Raw genomic sequence first — 7,783 nt, forward strand, 5'->3', positions numbered from 1 at the left:
AATTGCCCGATTTCCGTCGCCGCCCGGAAAAACGTCCAGCTTCGTCCGTCGGCAATTCCTCCGCCCTCCGCCACCCTCTGCCACCATTCCGCATTAAATTCCTCATTTGATCAAATCAGAGCTAGTTTGACAGAATCCACGCCGTGGAGAGTTAATGCGCGTCCCAATTAGAAATTTTGCAAACCACGGGTTGCTCCCCTAACCAACTCGACTCGGCCCCTGCAACTCACTCACTCCCAGGCTCGACTCGGCGCTTGCAGCTCACCAGAATACCAACGATCTTTACAGTGTTGTGCAACTTCATCTGAGCAACTCTCCATCCATTTCGGCATGAAGAGTTAATCTCAGTAGAGCTAAAAACTCGAGCTCTTTCACATTCAGCCTTGCCAACAATGATAAGATTGTTGACAAATACAAAGGAGTGAGCATATGGTGGGAGCATCATGTAGCATATGGTGGGAGCATCATGTAACCCAAAGGTAGAATCAATCATTTTCATGGAGGCATCTCCCAGAAGAGAAGAGAGGATTCGTTCTGTGTATACACAAGAACGACAAGGAGCGGATCCTAAATTCGTATCTCGAGCATATATTGGAGCATGACTTGGAGATCAGAAGAAAGAATCAATAGTGCTTGCTGTACACAAATTCTAAAGGAGGAGGTATGGATTCAAGGACTCAGCCATGGGAATCAGTGCCCTTCAAACATCCGAGCACATTCGATACTTTGGCTCTAGATCCTGCTAGGAAAGCAGAAATCATAGAAGATCTTGAGGCCTTTGCCAAAGGCAAAGAGTTCTATCAGAATACAGGAAGAGCCTGGAAGAGACGCTATTTGCTTTATGGGCCTCCAGGAACAGGCAAATCTAGCATGATTGCAGCTATGGCCAATCATTTGGGCTATGATGTCTATGATCTGGAGCTCACTAATGTCCATACAAATGGAGAGCTGAGGAAACTGCTGATAAAGACCACCAACAAGTCTATTATTGTTATTGAGGATATTGATTACTCATTGAATCTCTCAAGCCGTGAAAAAAAAACCAGCCACCAGAGCGGACTCTGTTATGGCAGGATCTCCAATGCAGCGGCCTGATGAGAACAACAATTCAGTTACCCTATCTGGCTTGCTTAATTTCATAGATGGGCTTTGGTCATGTTGTGGTAGTGAGAGAATCTTTGTTTTCACTACCAATCATGTAGAGAATCTTTATCCTGCACTGTTGAGATCAGGAAGGATGGACATGCACATTTTCATGTCATTCTGCACATTGCCTGCCTTGAAAATTTTGGTGAAAAACTATCTAGGGATCAAGAAACAACAATTGTTTCTAGAACTGGAGCAGGTTACTGAACATGCCCAGATGACGCCTGCAGATGTTAGAGAAATCCTCGTGAAATACCGTTTGAATGCCACCTGGGCATTGGAAGAGTTGCGTGAAACATTCAAGGCTGCAAAGGACAAGCCTCCTGCATCTTGGGCAAGGGAAGAAAACCCAAACCCAAACCCAGTTAAGGATGAGGAGCAAGAAAAGAGAGCTCTAGAGACTCCTAAGAAGACTCAACTCCATGAGGATTATTTGACGTCTACTGATAGATGCCAATGTCAAAGGAATCAACAGAAAGAGAATGTAATTGGGAAGGATAAAGATGCAGAAAACCAAGGAAAGAAAAATGATCAATCTGGAGAACAAGAGGGGACTGATGACTCAAAGATGCAGAAAGCTGAGTGAATGCCTTCAACTCTCACTGGATTTTTACATGGCAACCAACTTTAGAAGGGCTCTACAGCCTTGCTATAATCACAATTTTGTAGTCCAGACTCCAGAATGCTATTTGCTGTGGCCACTTATATACAGGTCCTTGTTTCATGCAATGAAATTTAATGTTTTATATTTCAAAATATTTGGCTCAAGGTCATGATTTTGGAAGTGTTTTGTTTATTATTTATCAGTCAAACAGTCAAGTACTCCTAAATCTTATGTATCCAAGATCTCTGGGTATTTCTGCTTATTTTGTTTATTACAGATTCATTGCTTCAAGAGTTTGCATATTTCTCAATGCTTTTGTAGGATTCTTTGGATCGTGTTAATGTCTTATGTTTAATTTATAGTGTCCTTTGAGATCTACTTGGTTCGTATTGAAAAATGAGTTTAATCAGAATTTCAGCTAGATATTTTATCAAGGATGTGTTTTACAAATCTCATTTCTGAGTAAGCAGTCCTGAGCATAGGCTTCATAGGCTTATTGGGTTTATTGAATCTTGTTGTGTTCAGTGGCTTCATTTTACATAGGTTGATATTTAAACTTGTCAAGATAAATTATTCTATAACAAGTTTACATACATTTTAGAAATTTTCAGGGAGCTTAATGGGGTTTAGTCAAAGTTATTCTGAACAACCTCCTTAATTGATCTTTGTTTCAAACAAAGCAAAACTATGTATGTCTCTTTCCCTACCATTTGGACTTCCTTATTCATATGGTTCAGTCCATGAAATTAACCTGAATTATTCAAGAACTCCAGTGGTTGCTGGGAGCTTTACATTAGACCTTTTGTACAATCCCTTGATAGAGAGGCCATAAAATGGTTTAAAGCCAATGCCTCCATCACTACCTGGGAGGAACTTGAAAACTCTTTCACACAAAAATGGGGTGAAAAGAGAAGTCATGAATATGAGTTCACAGACCTGAATGCTATAAATAATAAACCCGAAGAGGATATTTTAGAATTCATAAAAGATTCAATAAGAAGTTTAATAACCTACCTGGGGAAATAAAGCCTCCTCGAGATGTTGCTTGCATAATATTTGTGGGATCCTTTGAATCCAAATTTGATTTTACCTAAGAGAAAGGAAGTCTCACACTTTGGATCAACTCCAAGTTGATGCCATTGAGGTAGAAGCAAATTCCATCTCAGCGGGGAAGTCAAGAGGTAAGGATGAACCTACAGAGAAGAAAAGGGGGAAAGAAGAAACATCTTCCTCTGGTCAAACTAAAGAATCACCAAATATAAAGTGGGAAGAAATGGATAAAATCATCAAGAGTTTATCACATAAGGTGGTGAAGCTTTAGTTGGAGAATAAGAGTCTCTCGAAACCGTATGCTCAAGGTAACAACTAAGGTTATAGCCCACAGTACATAAGGCCACCATTGAAGATACTTCCAAGGGAAATAAAATATCAACTCGATCAGATCCCTCCTCCTCTATATTTAGAAGATGGTCTTGATGAACAACCACCAGATACACATGAGATGCAAGGAAACTTGTATTCCTCTTTCTCTGAAGAAGAACATGAAAACATGGCTTACCAGGAGAAAATTCATGATTGAGAAGAAACAACAAATGAGGAGGACAGGTGATTATTGTAAGCAGTTTGTGGATTTCATGCAATCACAACTACACCGAAGATATGATCTAAGATCTTCAAGAAAGAGGTCGAGGGAACCAGAACAACAAGAGGGAACTGCTTCCCAAGATATTCCCCCAGTGCTAGATACAGGGAAAGGTAAGCTGAATCTTGACACATCCAAAGTAAAATTCTCCTCAAATAAGGAATGCAATAGCTCCGAGGAACAGACATAAAATAAGGCACCTGCTCTGATAAAAACTACCAGTGATAAGGAAAGAGAAGCAAAGCTAGGAGGTGTAGAAAAAGGCCAATCTGCGTTCAATATTCAAAAGGAACTTGAAAAGGTAAAGATTCCTATTCCACTAATTGAAATTTTAAAGTAGCCCACTTATAAAGCTAAAGTCTCTCAATTCATGCTTCCATCCACCTCAACACCGACCCATGATTGTTTAAACCTTCAAGAAGAAAGACCAATGGTTGTTTTGGGCCTCATGTTGAAGAACTTGATCCTTCCATTGCACCCTTCTATGTGACCCTGGTAATTCATGACCTCTTATTGCATAACTGCATGTTGGACTCTGGAGCCTCACATAACCTCATTCCCTTAGTCGTGATGGAACAACTTCGCTTGCAGATCACCATGCCCTACAAGGACCTATACTCCTTTGAATCTAAGAGGGCCAAATGCTTGGGAATGATAAAATATCTGGTGGTAAACCTAGCTTAGATCCCTATGAAGAGCGCAGTGATGGACATCGTAATGGTAGATATTCCCCCTCGATTCATCATGATCCTATCTAGATCTTAGGGTTCCAAGGTGAGGGTCTCTATCAAATTATATCTTACTTATGCCACTATTCCCACTTTTGGAGGTGAAGAAAGGAGGTTGTATAGAGAGTCCAGATTCATAAAAATTGTGACCTCAACTGAATGTTCTAAGAATTCTCCAGTGTATGGAAAAGAAAGAGACCTCTCCGGCCTATTCCTAGAAGAAGATGAGAACATCTTAGAAGAAACACCAATAAATCTAATGATGCAGTTAGACCACCAGTACACATATGAGAACAAAGTGTGGGAATTATACTTTGATGGATCGAATTCTAAAGAGGGAAATGGAGCATGAATATTATTGTTATCTCTCGAGGGCAGCTTGATACCCCTCTCATTCAAGATGGAGTTTGAGGCGACCAACAACGTGGCAGAGTATGAAGAATTACTCCTTGGGCTACAAACAACGAAGAATATGAATTTTGAATGCTTAACGGTGCATGGAGACTCTGATCTGGTTGTAAAGAAGATCATAAATCAGTGCCTGGCTAAACACCCCAGATTGAGGACTTACCATAATGAAGTATGGGATTTGATTGATAACTTCTTCCTGGCCTTCAATATCCAATTTCTACCTAGAGAAGGAAACAAAATGGTTGATTCCCTTGTTGTAGCAGCAAGCAATTTCAAACCCCCTCAAAATCTGCTTCTCAAGTACGAGGTGGAAGTCAGATACAAACCCTCTATAATTGATAATGCCAAGCTCTTGCAGGTATTTGAGGATGAAAATCATATCAAACGATTTATAGAAGTAGTTGGGAAGCTCGCTAACTGAACCATTGATCAAGGAGAGGAAAAAGAGGCAAATCAAGAACCCACTTCGTGGGAAGACATAGTGGCCAGACATAAAAAATTTCAACTAAAAGGGAATACCATTCCTCGTGGGCTAGTCTCATTGGAAACATTATTTAACAAGGATGATGTAGCCTCCAAACCAATGGATCTAGAGATGGATGAATAAGTAGAAGATTGCAATGTTGGCTCAGAGGATGAACCCCACATGGTTAGACTATCAAAAGGAATCCCCTTGCAATATAAACAAAGCTATTTAAGTCTCTTCAAAATCTACAAGGATGTTTTTGCTTGGTCTCATGAGGATTTAAAAGCATTTGATACGAACATCATACAACATAAGATTCCTTTAAAAAGTGGAATAAAAACATGCAGGCAGAAGCTCAGGCAGATTCATCCACTCTTACTCCCATCCATTGAAAAAGAAATGAGGAAACTTCTACAGGCTAAAATCATAGTGCCTTTAAGGTACTTGGAGTGGGTGACCAACTTAGTCCCATTCCGGAAAAGGAATGGAGAAATAAGGCTATGTGTAGATTTTCGAAACCTTAATAGGGCATCATTGAAAGTCAACTACCCACTGCCTAAGATGGATTACATATTGCAGAAGGTGGTTGGATCAATTAGAATGTCCATGATGGATGGTTTCTCTAGTTACAACCAAGTGGCAGTCCACCCTAATGATCAAAAGAAGACTGATTTCACCACCCCGTGGGGAACATTCATGTATGCTCGCATGCCTTTCAGTCTTATTAATGCAGGGGCCACATTTCAAAGAGCTATGGATATAGCTTTTATAGGAGAGAAAGACAAGTTCGTAGTGGCATATTTGGAAGATATCACAGTCTTCTCTAAGACCGATGAACTCCACTTGAAGCACACCTTTGAGAAGTGCAGGAGGTATGGTCTTTCTTTGAATCCCAAGAAACCTCAGTTCACCTTGAGTGAGGGCAAGCTACTAGGACACATAGTAGAGCAAGAAGGAGTGAAAATCGATCCTAATCGGGCCGAAGCTATCAATCATATTCCTCTACCCAAAAATAAGAAAGAGGTCCAAGCCTTTTTGGGGAGAATCAATTTCTTGAGGAGGTTCATACCCAACTATGAAAAAATAATGAAGGGTATTACAAATATGCTAAAAAAGGAAAATTAATTCAAGTGGAGCCCTTTCCCTCGAGAGTTTTTTACTAGGATTAAAGAAGCTTTGACTAAAGCATCGATACTAGTCAACGCTCACTACTCAACACCTTTCTATATCTTTTATTTTGCCTCTCCACATACTGTTTCTGCAGTCCTACTACAGAAAAAGAAACATGGTTATGAAAAATCGCCTTCTTCAACCAAGTCTTGAGGGATGCTGAGCTGAAATATAACATCTTGAAGAAACAAGCCTATGCACTAGTCAATGCTTTGAAGGCATTTCGAGTGTATGTGCTACAATCAGAAATCACAAAATTTGTCCCAATGACAACAGTCAAGGACATTCTTGTGCAAGGAGATAGTGAAGGAAAAAGGGGTAGGTGGATAGAAAAGATACAGGAATATGAGTTAGACATAAATCCTACTAAGCTCATAAAAGGCTAGGGGTTGGCCAATATTTTATCAGAGTCTAATTGCCAAGATTTTGGAATAAACCTAATAACAGAGGAAGGCATAACAAAATTTCAACATAATGAGATTAAAACATCAGAGCAAAAGATCTATGTTAAATATGAGGGATCACCTTGGTACAAGAATATCATCCACTATCTCTTATTCTGGAGGTGCCGAATAGGGCTGGATAAATCCAAATATAGAACTCTGAGACTGCAAGCTCAAAACTATATCATATCAAATGATAAACTCTACTCGAAGGACGTGGTGGGAGTTTTGTTGTTATGTTTGGTAGAAGGCGAGACTCATAAAGTGATTGAGGAATTTCATGGAGGATTTTGTGGAGGTCATTACAACTGGAAGACCACAACTCACAAAATCCTCAATGCAAGATTCTACTGGCCTACACTGTTTGGAAATGTTTATTCCCAGGCTAGGTCATGTCAGAAGTTCCAAGTGTTTGTTGAGAGACAAAAAATTTCTCCTCTCCCCTTGATTCCAGTGCATGTGGAAGAACCCTTTAGATAGTGGGGACTAGACTTCATAGGAGAAATAAACCCACCTTCTAGTGGCCAACACAAGTGGATATTAATAGAAACATATTATTTCACCAAGTGAGTAGAGGCCATCCCAGCCAAAAATGCCACAGACTTAGTGGTAATCAAGTTTATGGAGGAGAACATATTATCTTGCTTTGGTTGTCCTATCAAAATTATCAATCACAATGCGCAAGTCTTTAAATCTGCAAAGTTCACCAGCTTCTGCCAAAAATTCAATATCATAATCGGGCACTCCACTACCTACTATCCTCAAGGTAATCACTTGGTTGAGTCCAAAAAAAAAATGTTGTGAGAGTGATGATGAAGACGATCACCGAGAATCAGAGGAACTGGGACTCCCAATTGAAGTTTTCCCTTTGGGCTAACCGAGTAACTCCTAAAAGATCCACTAGAAAATCATCTTTGGAGCTAGTGTATGGCAAGGCTACAATCTTCCCAATTCAATTAGCAATGCCAGTGGCAAAGTTATTACAAGAAGATGAGGAAGAGACAAGTGCCTTGACATGAAGGATAAACCAACTGGTCAAACTTCATGAAAATGGAGAACGGGTGGGGGCTAAATTGGAAAATTACCAATAGAAGATGAAATCCCTGTTTGACAAGAAGTCCAAGGATTGACCTTTTCAACTGGGAGATTTAATTCTCCGATGGGACGTCTGAT

The 7,783-nt window shown here is 40.0% G+C and overlaps 1 pseudogene; it reads left to right on the forward strand.

The window, feature by feature from the left end:
* The first annotated feature begins 637 nt into the window (after window positions 1-637).
* LOC149201270 (AAA-ATPase At5g57480 pseudogene) lies at window positions 638-1,732 on the forward strand (annotated as a pseudogene).
* Window positions 1,733-7,783: the final 6,051 nt, after the last annotated feature.

Source organism: Pinus tabuliformis, chromosome 2_1 (genome assembly GCF_031772625.1).
Source record: "Pinus tabuliformis cultivar Carrire ecotype Pingquan chromosome 2_1, CPIR1, whole genome shotgun sequence".
In the NCBI taxonomy this organism is placed as follows: Eukaryota; Viridiplantae; Streptophyta; class Pinopsida; order Pinales; family Pinaceae; genus Pinus; species Pinus tabuliformis.